The sequence below is a fragment of the Oncorhynchus tshawytscha genome, linkage group LG19 (assembly GCF_018296145.1).
Source record: "Oncorhynchus tshawytscha isolate Ot180627B linkage group LG19, Otsh_v2.0, whole genome shotgun sequence".
Taxonomy (NCBI): Eukaryota; Metazoa; Chordata; class Actinopteri; order Salmoniformes; family Salmonidae; genus Oncorhynchus; species Oncorhynchus tshawytscha.
Window position 1 is genome coordinate 53996895 of NC_056447.1, and position 14344 is coordinate 54011238.

The following is a 14344-nucleotide window of genomic DNA, read 5'->3' on the forward strand; positions in this document are numbered from 1 at the left end:
TACTAGTCCAACACTCTAACCACTAGGCTACCCTGCCGCCCCTCCACTCTAACCACTAGGCTACCCTGCCGCCCCTCCACTCTAACCACTAGGCTACCCTGCCGCCCCTCCACTCTAACCACTAGGCTACCCTGCCGCCCCTCCACTCTAACCACTAGGCTACCCTGCCGCCCCTCCACTCTAACCACTAGGCTACCCTGCCGCCCCTCCACTCTAACCACTAGGCTACCTGCCGCCCCTCCACTCTAACCACTAGGCTACCTGCCGCCCCTCCACTCTAACCACTAGGCTACCTGCCGCCCCTCCACTCTAACCACTAGGCTACCTGCCGCCCCTCCACTCTAACCACTAGGCTACCTGCCGCCCCTCCACTCTAACCACTAGGCTACCTGCCTCCCCAGTTAAAGGGGTTGTGTGTGAACATGTGTTTTGATGTAGCATATATGCATGTATATGACATAAGAGCAGTTACAAATAAATTAAACTGACATTTAAAAAGCAACACACAAACATCCATTGTTCTTAAACCTTTGACGACTGATCAAATCAAATGTTATTGGTCACATACACATGGTTAACAGATGTTATTGGTCACATGGTTAACAGATGTTATTGGTCACATACACATGGTTAACAGATGTTATTGGTCACATACACATGGTTAACAGATGTTATTGGTCACATACAGATGTTATTGCGGGTGCAGCAATAGTTTTGTGTTTCTAGCTCCAACAGTGATCTAACAAGTAATTACAATAGGCTGAGTGTTATTCTTAGAACTGGGCATCTATGAAAGCATTTTTACCATAACATGACGTGACCTTCAGCAAGACTACACAATCCCACATAGAGAACCATTTGAAAGATAAAGCCTATTCAGAAAGCAGGTGGAATTCAAATGCATGTCGGTGAAAACCAGAGAAACATACCAGAGACCTTTTTTTTTTTTTTTTTTTTACAAAAACCCGAGGAAAAAAGCACACACACCTCTCCTCTTACCTCGACCGTGTAAATTATTTTGTCTGACAGACTAAAAAAGTGTCATTTTCACAGTGTATCTCAATAACAAAGATACTGAACCCATTACAGAGTTAATCAGGTACTGAACCCATTACAGGGTTAATCAGGTACTGAACCCATTACAGGGTTAATCAGGTACTGAACCCATTACAGAGTTACTCAGGTACTGAACCCATTACAGGGTTACTCAGGTACTGAACCCATTACAGGGTTACTCAGGTACTGAACCCATTACAGGGCTACTCAGGTACTGAACCCATTACAGGGTTAATCAGGTACTGAACCCATTACAGGGTTACTCAGGTACTGAACCCATTACAGGGTTACTCAGGTACTGAACCCATTACAGGGTTACTCAGGTACTGAACCCATTACAGGGTTACTCAGGTACTGAACCCATTACAGGGTTACTCAGATACTGAACCCATTACATCACACACATTAAATGAAGAGTCCTCCAGCGATAGAAAAAAGCAATTTTCATATTGGGACAATAGATAGATACTCCATTTAGTTCCTGGCTCTCAGCGGACAAGTGTGTGCATGTGTGCGCGTGTGTGCGCGTGTGTGTGTGCGTGCGTGTGTGTGTGCGTGCATGTGTGTGTATGTGTGTATGTGTGTGAGTATGTGTGTGTGTGTGTGTGTGTGTGTGTGTGTGTGTGTGTGTGTGTGTGTGTGTGTGTGTATGCGTGTGTGTATGCGTGTGTGTGTGTGTGTGTGTGTGTGTGTGTATGCGTGTGTGTGTGTGTGTGTGTGTGTGTGTGTGTGTATGTGTGTGTGTATGTGTGTGTGTGTGTGTATGTGTGTGTATGTGTGTGTGTGTGTGTGTGTGTGTGTGTGTGTGTGTGTGTGTGTGTGTGTGTGTGTAGACTGCATCCTGGTGAATGGTGCCGGAGGGAGGAGCAGAGTGGGGCTGATAGGATACGAGAACACAGAGCGCACTGACCTACCCGGCCTGGTTTCACCTGCCTGCCTGTCTGTCTGCCTGCCTGTCTGTCTGTCTGTCTGCCTGTCTGCCTGTCTGTCTGTCTGTCTGTCTGTCTGTCTGTCTGTCTGTCTGTCTGTCTGTCTGTCTGCCTGTCTGTCTGTCTGTCTGTCTGCCTGCCTGCCTGTCTGTCTGTCTGTCTGTCTGTCTGTCTGTCTGTCTGCCTGTCTGCCTGCCTGTCTGTCTGTCTGTCTGTCTGTCTGTCTGTCTGTCTGTCTGTCTGTCTGTCTGTCTGTCTGTCTGCCTGTCTGTCTGTCTGTCTGTCTGTCTGACTGTCTGACTGTCTGTCTGTCTGATTCACTGCTTGTCTGCCAGTCTGTCTGCTTGATTTACTTCCTGTCTGTCTGTCTGTCTGTCTGTCTGTCTGACTGTCTACCTGCTTGTCTGTCTGTCTTCCTACCTGTTTGTCTACCTGCTTTACTAAATGCCTGGCTGCCTAAACCAGTTGATACAGATACATACCTGGGTGGATAAGGGAATGGGGAAGAAAGAGAAAGAGAGAGAGAGAGAGAGAGAGAGAGAGAGAGAGAGGCAGAGAGAGAGAGAGAGAGAGAGAGAGAGAGAGAGAGAGAGAGAGAGAGAGAGAGCAGAGAGAGAGAGAGAGAGAGAGAGAGAGAGATGAGAAAATGTCAAATTGGCTTTTTACCAAATTACCGTACAACAGACCATGTATTCACCCTGCACACCCTAATTGACAAACAAACAAACCAAAAACAAAGACAAAGTCTTCTCATGCTATGTTGATTTCAAAAAAGCCTTCGACTCAATTTGGCATGAGGGTCTGCTATACAAATTGATGGAAAGTGGTGTTGGGGGTAAAACATACGACATTATAAAATCCATGTACACACACAACAAGTGTACGGTTAAAATTGGCAAAAAAACACAAATTTCTTCACACAGGGTCGTGGGGTTAGACAGGGATGCAGCTTAAGCCCCACCCTCTTCAACATATATATCAACGAATTGGCGTGGGCACTAGAAAAGTCTGCAGCACCCGGCCTCCCCCTGCTAGAATCCGAAGTCAAATGTCTGCTGTTTGCTGATGAGCTGGTGCTTCTGTCACCAAATTCATTAAAAATCCTACAATGTGATTTTCTGGGTTTCTTTCCCTCATTTTGTCTGTCATAGTTGAAGTGTACCTATGATGAAAATTACAGGCCTCTCTCATCTTTTTAAGTGGGAGAACTTGCACAATTGGTGGCTGACTAAATACTTTTTTGCCCCACTGTACCTTGGCCTAAACATTAGCGCCACAGGTAACTTCCACAAAGCTGTGAACGATCTGAGAGACAAGGCAAGAAGGGAATTCTATGCCATCATAAGGATCATAAATTTCAACATACCAATTAGGATTTGGCTAAAAATACTTGAATCAGTCATAGAGCCCATTGCCCTTTATGGTTGTGAGGTCTGGGGTCCGCTCTCCAACAAAGAATTCCCAAAATGGGACAAACACCAAATTGAGACTCTGCATACAGAATTCTGCTAAAATATCATCCGTGTACAATGTAGAACACCAAATAATACATGCAGAGCAGAATTAGGCCGATACCCGCTAATTATCAAAATCCAGAAAATTCTACAACCACCTAAAAGGAATCGATTCCCAAACCTTCCATAACAAAGCCATCACCTACAGAGAGATGAACCTGGAGAAGAGTCCCTAAGCAAGCTGGTCCTGGGGCTCTGTTCACAAACGCAAACAGACCCCACAGAGCCCCAGGACAGCAACACAATTAGACCCAACCAAATCATGAGAAAACAAAAAGATAATTACTTGACACATTGGAAAGAATTAACAAAAAAAACAGAGCAAACTAGAATGCTATTCGGCCCTAAACAGAGAGTACACAGTGGTAGAACCACTGTGACTGACACAAAATTAAGGAAAGCTATGACTATATACAGACTCAGTGAGCATAGCCTTACTATTGAGAAAGGTCGCCGTAGGCAGACCTGACTCTCAAGAGAAGACAGGCTATGTGCTCACTGCCCACAAAATGAGGTGGAAACTGAGCTGCACAACCTCGTACCAAATGTATGACCATATTAGAGACACATAGAGAGAGGGAAAGAGAGAGCAGAGTCAGAAATGAGAGTGGAGAGAGGGAAAGAGAGCGGAGACAGAAATGAGAGTGGAGAGAGGGAAAGAGAGAGCAGAGAGGGAAAGAGAGAGGAGAGAGGGAAAGAGAGAGGAGAGAGGGAAAGAGAGAGGAGAGAGGGAAAGAGAGAGGAGAGAGGGAAAGAGCGAGCAGAGAGGGAAAGAGAGAGCAGAGAGGGAAAGAGAGAGCAGAGAGGGAAAGAGAGAGCGGAGACAGAAATGAGAGTGGAGAAAGGGAAAGAGAGCGGAGAGAGGGAAAGAGAGAGCAGAGAGGGAAAGAGAGAGCAGAGAGGGAAAGAGAGAGGAGAGAGGGAAAGAGAGAGGAGAGAGGGAAAGAGAGAGGAGAGAGGGAAAGAGAGAGGAGAGAGGGAAAGAGAGAGGAGAGAGGGAAAGAGCGAGCAGAGAGGGAAAGAGAGAGCAGAGAGGGAAAGAGAGAGCAGAGAGGGAAAGAGAGAGGAGAGAGGGAAAGAGAGAGGAGAGAGGGAAAGAGCGAGCAGAGAGGGAAAGAGAGAGCAGAGAGGGAAAGAGAGAGAGCAGAGAGGGAAAGAGAGAGCGGAGACAGAAATGAGAGTGGAGAAAGGGAAAGAGAGCGGAGAGAGGGAAAGAGAGAGGAGAGAGGGAAAGAGAGAGCAGAGAGGGAAAGAGAGAGCAGAGAGGGAAAGAGAGAGGAGAGAGGGAAAGAGAGAGGAGAGAGGGAAAGAGAGAGCAGAGAGGGGAAAGAGAGAGGAGAGAGGGAAAGAGAGAGTGGAGAGGGAAAGAGAGCAGAGAGGGAAAGAGAGAGCAGAGAGGGAAAGAGAGCAGAGAGGGAAAGAGAGAGCAGAGTCAGAAATGAGAGTGGAGAGAGGGAAAGAGAGCGGAGAGAGGGAAAGAGAGAGGAGAGAGGGAAAGAGAGAGCAGAGAGGGAAAGAGAGCGGAGAGAGGGGAAAGAGAGAGGAGAGGGAAAGAGAGAGGAGAGAGGGAAAGAGAGAGCAGAGAGGGAAAGAGAGAGCAGAGAGGGAAAGAGAGAGGAGAGAGGGAAAGAGAGAGCAGAGAGGGAAAGAGAGAGCAGAGAGGGAAAGAGAGAGGAGAGAGGGAAAGAGAGAGGAGAGAGGGAAAGAGAGAGCAGAGAGGGAAAGAGAGAGCAGAGAGGGAAAGAGAGAGGAGAGAGGGAAAGAGAGAGGAGAGAGGGAAAGAGAGAGCAGAGAGGGAAAGAGAGAGGAGAGAGGGAAAGAGAGCAGAGAGAGGGAAAGAGAGAGCAGAGAGGGAAAGAGAGAGCAGAGAGGGAAAGAGAGAGCAGAGTCAGAAATGAGAGTGGAGAGAGGGAAAGAGAGAGCAGAGAGGGAAAGAGAGAGGAGAGAGGGAAAGAGAGAGGCTCTGAATCCCACCATGTGGAACCATCTGCAGATTGATTCATTTAATCTCTTTAATGAGTGACATTTAGGCAGCAGAGCACACTGTCATCCCCTAAATGCAGCAGGGCCAGGGACTAGGAGGCTCTGCCATAGGCATTTCACACCTTAATATCTTCTATCCAGACCTGGATTGGTCTAGATTGGGTGGGGACAGAGAATACACATCGGCACAGCCCTTTTCCTTGTCTCTTTCTGGCTATGTGTGTGTGCATGTTATTAGGCAAGTATAATGGTTGTTTTGTGAGTTATGTAAACAATGTTGTTCCATCGCTTGCCACAGTGTGTTGAACGGTAGGCTATTATCACATTGTTATTAATGTGTTGTTAAAGAGATACTTCAGGAGTCAGATGAACTTTGGATACCATCTCTCTGCATCCAGTATGAAGGAAGTTATACGTCCGTTTCGCAAGCCAATTGCTAACTAGCATTAGTGCAATGACTGGAAGTCTTTCGGTATCTGCTACCACGCTAGTCATTATGCTAACGCTAGTTAGCAATTGCGCTAGCGCTAGTTAGCAACTTCCCTTCAAACTGCACACAGAGACATACAAATGGTATTCATGAGTTCATTTGACTAAGAAGAAGATCCCTTTAACTGGCTGCATTGTGTGGTTTTGGATATTGTTTGGGTTAGCCTACAATGGACTAATGCAGCTGTCCACTATTGTTATAGTTTACTCAAGTAAGACTGATTTTATACTGTGGTATGCACACTTGATTAAACAACACAATATCTCTTCAATAATTTCAGTAAGTATGTAAAAGGCTCTCTCTCATGTGGACATAACTTCTAGATCCGGGCAACACACAATTTCCCATGTGAATAGGCGGGTGTACAGTGTGTGTGTGTGTGTGTGTGTGTGTGTGTGTGTGTGTGTGTGTGTGTGTGTGTGTGTGTGTGTGTGTGTGTGTGTGTATATTTCCTTTCTTTGACAAGGCAAATAAAATAACTTCCCACCCGGTCGCAACACATACAGGGAACAATGTGCAATGTGTGTAAGTGTGAATATTTCTCTCCCCTTTCAAACCATTTAGCTCCCATATATTAGAGATATGGTTAGTAGCCCTGATTTGGGAAGAAAATAAAGAGAGAAAAAGAGGGAGAGAGAGAGAGGGAGAAAGGGAGGGAGAGAGACAGAGAGAGAGATGCACACTGCCCACAAAATGAGGTGGAAACTGAGCTGCAATTCCTAACCTCCTGCCAAATGTATGACCATATTAGAGCCACATATTTCCCTCAGATTACACAGATCCACAAAGAATTTTAAAACAAACCCAATTTTGATAAACTCACATATCTACTGGGTGAAATACCACAGTGTAACATCACAGCAGCAAGATGTGTGACCTGTTGCCACAAGAAAAGGTCAACCAGTGAAAAACAAACACCATTTTAAATACAACCCATATCTATGCTTACTGTTCATTTGTATTGTTTATTTCACTTTGTTTATTATCTATTTCACTTGCTTTAGCAATGTCAACATATGTTTCCCATGCCAATAAAGCCCCTTGAATTGAGAGAAAGAGAGAGAGAGGAACAGAGAGAGAGAGAGAGAGGAACAGAGAGAGAGGGAGAGAGGAGAGAGAGAGAGAGCGAGAGAGAGAGAGAGAGAGAGAGAGAGAGAGAGAGAGAGAGAGAGAGAGAGAGAGAGACAGAGACAGAGAGAGAGGAGAGAGACAGAGAGAGAGACAGAGACAGAGAGAGAGGAGAGACAGAGAGAGAGACAGAGAGACAGAGAGAGAGAGAGAGAGAAAGAGAGATAGAGAGAGAGAGAGAGAGAGAGAGAGAGAGAGAGAGAGAGAGAGAGAACAGAGAGAGAGAGAGAGAGAGAGAGAGAGAGAGAGAGAGAGAGCCAACAGAGAGAGAGGGAGAGAGATAGAGGGAGAGAGAGAGAGAGAGAGAGAGAGACGGACATAAGCAACATGTAGATCTGTACATGATGTTAGCCCAACACAATAATCATGAAAGGGGAGGACGCAGTCACTCACTCAGCCAGAGCCAGTCATTCAGAGCCAGTCAGCCAGAGCCAGTCAGCCAGAGCCAGTCATTCAGAGCCAGTGAGCCAGAGCCAGTCAGCCAGAGCCAGTCACTCAGAGCCAGTCAGCCAGAGACAGTCATCCAGAGCCAGTCAGCCAGAGCCAGTCAGCCAGAGCCAGTCATTCAGAGCCAGTCAGCCAGAGCCAGTCAGCCAGAGCCAGTCACTCAGAGCCAGTCAGCCAGAGCCAGTCAGCCAGAGCCAGTCATTCAGAGCCAGTCAGCCAGAGCCAGTCAGCCAGAGCCAGTCAGCCAGAGCCAGTCATCCAGAGCTAGTCAGCCAGAGCTAGTCATTCAGAGCCAGTCAGCCAGAGCCAGTAATTCAGAGCCAGTCAGCCAGAGCCAGTCATCCAGAGCTAGTCAGCCAGAGCTAGTCATTCAGAGCCAGTCAGCCAGAGCCAGTAATTCAGAGCCAGTCAGCCAGAGCCAGTCAGCCAGAGCCAGAGCCAGTGAGAGGTAGAATACGTGTTTGTCTTCCATCTTGTTGGGTTCTTACCCTGCAGAATGGAGCGCTAAACTTGTAGAAATAGAATGACTAGAACAGGTGGTATTTCTATGGCAGCTATACAACAAGTGCAGGCAGCAGCAAACCTCTTTATACAGAGCAACAATGGAATGGGACAATTCAGCGCCCCAGGCCAGTAGCTAATCTATGACCAGGCAGCTTCCATGTTTTGAAACCCTATACTCACTGGCTTGTGCAGTATAATAAATAGAGAGATATAATGGTGTGTGGTTATACACATTGTTTATAGGGATAATTTGAAAGGGGAAATGAAAAAATACCTGACATTCATGTGTGCATTGTCATCAGGGACAGTCATCTTGAGATTTCAAATTAACCCTTCTTCGATGCCATTTTTAAAAAAATATGTTTTTATTTCTTTAACTAGACAAGTCAGTTAATAACAAATTGTTATTTACAATGACGACCTACCCCGGTCAAACCCGGACGATGCTGCCAGCATCATGACTATCATCAATGATCAATATAGAGGTTTGAAACCTCTCTACTATCATACTGTACTCCAGCTAATATCTAATGGAAAGGTGGACTCCCACATGGTTCCATTATGTGATTAATGTTAACTGTCAGTAAACTCCTGCCCTAGAGCCAAGGTGCATCCAACTGAGACAGCTCGAGACGTTCCCATCTGGTGACCCCGCACCGCGTGGGAGACAAACCTCCGTTATGACGGGACCCCTGGGCAGCGAGCTTTCCCTGCTGTCACTTCGAGTGGGAAAGATGTCAGCTTGAAGACTGACTGAGTTGACTGACATACATCCACTTTTTGACTTTCAACACTCTCCAATGTCGGCAATGTCTCTCGCCACAGAGAGGCAAGCTAACTGGTAAATGCAGTTTGTCAACGGTGTTTATAATACCAGAGATTAAATGTAAATGCATCTTGCAAGATACACGTTAGCATCATACATGCAATGAACATTCCACATGAATGTAGCCTATCGTTAGTTTATTCAACAGTGTGGAAGTAGGCTATACATTATGTTTAATATAATGCACCCCTGACAACAGGCTATATATATATATCTTGAAAAAATGCTGCAATGCATTGGCTAAAACAACATCGATAGTTAAAAGTTCAACAGGCTTTATACTCCCAAACCGAATGACTTACACTAATCTTAGTTGATAAACAGTCTTGGACGATGTTCGACAGAAAAAAATGGGATACATTTATGAAAACGAACGTACAAAGATTTCCTCTACCCAATACTGACAATCCATTAAATAGATAGTCTTTCACGTATTAAAATCATTGAAGAGATATTGTGTTGTATAATCAAGTGTGCATACCCACGGTATAAAATCAGTCTTACTTGAGTAAACTATAACAATAGTGGACAGCTGCATTAGTCCATTGTAGGCTAACCCAAACAATATCCAAAACAAAATATCGTACTCAACAGTGCACACAACACAGTCAGCTAATAACACATGAATAACAATGTAATAATTGTATTCATGATTTCAACGTTATAGCCAACCATTCAACAGAAACTCCGTGGCAAACTTAGAAGCGAGGTAACAACATTTTTACATAACAGATTTTCCCATCATTTGTTTTCTCCATCACGTTTTTCCCATAATCGATGTATAACACATTCAGAGTTGGTTCAAATTGAATACAGCTCGTAGGCTAACAACTAAAGACTAACGCGACTTGCTAGGTAGGTAACATTGACTATTCTTACCTCAAAACTGCAGGTTTGTCCAGAACCTCAGCGCTAGCTCTATGGTGTTCTCTCCACAAAATCTGTCAGAATATAGATTTAAATCAGTGCAGGAAAAACAATATAAAGATTGAAAGAAACAGCCAGATTGGAGATGTGTGCCCGAGGGAAGAACAACAAGCCTTTAGACTTCAGTCTTCAGCTAATAAATTAGCCATGGATAACTATAGCACCAATTTAGTCACGCAGTCTTGTAGCGGAGTAAAAGAGATCCGTAGACAAACAGTTTTGTTCGGAACTCCCAGACCATACCGCACGTTGTAAAGCACCGATCCGTCCAGGCGGTGGTTCAGCCCCCAGGGGCGGGCACTCAGCCTAGTTGGCCACGCCTCCTCCTAACTCATTTACTCTTTTGAATTAGATGGTGAACACGGTGATCAATATAATAATAACATTGCACAGATGAAAGGACCGTAAGAACGTATATTGAATTAATTAAATGCAGTTTGATTATCCCCCAAAAAATGCCAAAGAAAACGCACCTCCCCCCATAAACACAAGAAGAAGAAAAATCTTTAGTGGGTGGAGAGAGCACGAGGCTGGGGTGACAAGTGTTTTTTTGGAGCCCCTCGTGTCACTGAATCTACTACAGATGGGAGAGCAAGATAAGTGGGTCTTGAGACTTGTCTCAGAAGGTCGTGACACTGACATTCCCTGTGGCATATATCTGTGATAGATACCCCCAAACCCCTTGTTTTATAGTGTGTATGTATTATTCTCTACTAGCCCAAACCAAACAAGGACATTTGAATACAGACTGAAATTGTCAGGGTTTTGAGTTAAATTAGAAGAGAGAGAGAGAGTGTGTATGTGTGTGTGTGTGTGTGTGTGTGTGTGTGTGTTTGTTTTCCTGCGTTCTGTATGTGTGTTTGTGCATATGTGTGTATATGTGTGTGTGTCTGTGCATGTGTGTATACAGATGTAGTATCTTAATTTGATCACTCTTTTGTTGATGAGAATGTTCATGCAAAGCAGGAAATGCAAACTTGTAGTCTATTCAAGGTTTAAAAAGGCGTGTAAAGTTTGTAATTTCCACTTGAACATTTCAGATGTGATTTTCCCTATCGTAAAATGTATCAACCCTTACAAAAACTGGCCATTAATTATAATCCACATGATAATTCACTATTTTTCCTTCTGTATTAAACCGGATCAAATTAAAAGCCGACATCTGTAGGCGCCTGAGCAATGGATCAAACAGGGCAGCTGCAGAGCCACTTTCAAAATAAGGCTGAAAAAGTATGTTTTTTACACAAACACATTTTTTTTTGACCAGAAAATGATCATGATCACAACTGTGTGTATTAGCAGCTGTCTGGTGTTTAAAACACAGGGCACGGAGAGGACAGAGGTCCAGAAGACCCTCCTCCCCCAGTCTTACACACACAAAAAAAGGGTCCATTGGGGTATTTATATCTCAAAGTTCACTATGTGTTCTCTGTGTGTCTGTTGGCTTTCCTCCAATCAGCAGCATCGGAACCATGGTCAGTGGACTGTTTCAGCCAATCAGTGACTGATCACATTAATCCTGAGAGGAAACACAGCAGTGTGTAAAGTTTTGTCCTGAATTTCACTATATTCCCTATGTACTGTATGTAGTGCACTCGTTTTGTCCAGAGTCCTTCTCTAAAGCAGTGCATTATATAGGGAATCTGGTGCAATTAGGGTTGCTGCCTCCATGGTTCCTGAGATGTATAGCCCTGTTCATTAGAGGTGTAAACAATAGAGGTGTAAACTCTGTGTTTACTCAGTCACAGCCAGTGACCACGCTGTCAATAACAGGCAGGGCCATTCTTTAATTTGGGCTGTGTTTGAAGTGAACAGTAAAAAGTCATAGCATAGATAGTCTATAGTCTAGCCTAGATAGCTTATAGTCTAGCCTAGATAGCTTAAAGTCTAGCCTAGATAGCTTATAGTCTAGTCTAGATAGCTTATAGTCTAGCCTAGATAGCTTATAGTCTAGCCTAGATAGGAAATTATATTGCCTAGATAGTTTATAGTCTGGCCTAGACAATTTATAGTCTAGCCTAGATAGTTTATAGTCTAGCCGAGATATTTTATAATCTAGCCTAGATAGTTTATAGTCTAGCCTAGATAGCTTATAGTCTTGCCTAGATAGCTTATAGTGTAGCCTAGATAGTTTATCGTCTAGCCTAGATAGCTTATAGTCTAACCTAGATAGTTTATAGTATAGCCTAGACAGCTTATAGTATTGCCTAGATAGTTTATAGTCTAGCCTAGTTAATATATAGTCTAGCCTAATTAGCTTACAGTCTAGCCTAGATTGCTTATAGTGTAGCCTAGATAGCTTATAGTCTAGCCTAGATAACTTGTAGCCTAGATAGCTGATAGTCTAGCCTAGATAGCTTATAGTCTAGCCTAGAAAGCCAATAGTCTAGCCTAGACAGTTTATAGTTTAACCTAGCTTATAGTGTAGCCTAGATAGTTTATCGTCTAGCCTAGATAGCTTATAGTCTAACCTAGATAGTTTATAGTATAGCCTAGACAGCTTATAGTATTGCCTAGATAGTTTATAGTCTAGCCTAGTTAATATATAGTCTAGCCTAATTAGCTTACAGTCTAGCCTAGATTGCTTATAGTGTAGCCTAGATAGCTTATAGTCTAGCCTAGATAACTTGTAGCCTAGATAGCTGATAGTCTAGCCTAGATAGCTTATAGTCTAGCCTAGAAAGCCAATAGTCTAGCCTAGACAGTTTATAGTTTAACCTAGATAGCTTATAGTCTAGCCTAGATAGTTTATAATCTAGCCTAGATAGACTACAGTCTTGCCTAGATAGTTTATAATCTAGCCTAGATAGACTACAGTCTTGCCTAGATAGTGTATAGTTTAACCTAGATAGCTTATATTCTAGCCCAGATAGCTTATATTCTAGCCTAGATAGTTTATAGTGTAGCCTAGATATCTTATAATTTAACCTAGATAGTTTATAGTCTAGCCTAGATAGTTTATAGTCTAGCCTAGATAGGTTATAGTCTAGCCTAGATAGCTTATAGTCTAGCCTAGTTAGTTTATAGTCTAGCCTAGATAGCTCATAGTTTAGCCTAGAAAAGTTACAATATATCCTAGATATTTTATATACTAGCCTAGATAGCTTATAGTCTAGCCTAGATATTTTACAATCTAGCCTAGATAGCCTATAGTCTAGCCTAGATAGTTTATAGTCTAGCCTAGATAGTTTATAGTCTAGCCTAGATAGCTTATAGTTTAGACTAGATAGTTTATAATCTAGCCTAGATAGTTTATAGTCTAGCCTAGATATTTTATAATCTAGCCTAGATAGTTTATAGTCTAGCCTAGAAATCTTATAATCTAGCCTAGCCTAGCCTATTGTCTAGCCTAGAGAGTTTATAGTCTAGCCTAGATTGCTTATAATGTAGCCTAGATAGCTGAAAGTCTAGCCTAGATAGCTTATAGTCTTGCCTAGATAGCTTATAGTCTAACCTAGATAATTTATAGTCTAGCCTAGATAGCTTATAGTCTTGCCTAGATAGCTTATAGTCTAACCTAGATAATTTATAGTCTAGCCTAGATAGTTTATAGACTAGCCTAGATATCTTATAGTCTAGCCTAGATATTTTATAATCTAGCCTAGATAGTTTATAGACTAGCCTAGATATCTTATAGTCTAGCCTAGATATTTTATAATCTAGCCTAGATAGTCTATAGTCTAGCCGAGAGAGCTTATAGTCTATCTTAGATATCGTATAGTCTAACCTAATTACTTTATTGTCTAGCCTAGATAGTTTGTATTCTATTCGAGATAGCTTATAGTCTAGCCTAGATAGCTTATAGTATTGCCTAGAAAGCTAATTGTCTAGCCTAGATAATATATAGTCTAGCCTACATAGCTGATATTCTAGCCTAGATAGTTTATAGTCTAGCCTAGATATCTTATAATCGAGCCTAATTAGTTTATAGCCTAACCTATGTAGCTTATATTCTAGCCTAGATAGCCAATAGTCTAGCCTAGATTGCCTATAGTCTAGCCTAGATAGTTTATAGTTTAGCCTAGATGGTTTATAATCTAGCCTTGATAGCTTATAGTTTAACCTAGATAGCTTATTGTCTAGCCTAGATAGTTTATCGTCTAGCCTAGATAGTTTATATTCTACCCTAGATAGCTTATAGTCTTGCCTAGTTAGCTTAAAGTATAGCCTAGATAGCTATTAGTTTAACCTAGATAGCTTATAGTCTAACCTAGATAGCTTATAGTCTAGTCTAGATTGCTTATAGTCTTGCCTAGATAGCTTATAGTCTAGTCTAGATAGTTTATAGTCTTGCCTAGATAGCTTATAGTGTAGCCTAGATAGTTTATCGTCTAGCCTAGATAGCTTATAGTCTAACCTAGATAGTTTATAGTATAGCCTAGACAGCTTATAGTATTGCCTAGATAGTTTATAGTCTAGCCTAGTTAATATATAGTCTACCCTAATTAGCTTACAGTCTAGCCTAGATTGCTTATAGTGTAGCCTAGATAGCTTATAGTCTAGCCTAGATAACTTGTAGCCTAGATAGCTGATAGTCTAG

The 14344-nt window shown here is 42.8% G+C and overlaps 1 protein-coding gene across 1 annotated transcript in view; it reads right to left on the reverse strand.

Annotated features, from left to right (window-relative positions):
* Positions 1-10062, reverse strand: part of LOC121840101 (tetraspanin-18-like) — a 130360-nt gene extending 120298 nt beyond the window's left edge. Inside the window, exon 1 of the mRNA XM_042301896.1 lies at positions 9757-10062. The gene's annotated coding sequence lies outside the window, so the exon portion shown is untranslated. The remainder of the gene's footprint in view (positions 1-9756) is intronic.
* Between the last annotated feature and the right edge of the window lie 4282 nt (positions 10063-14344).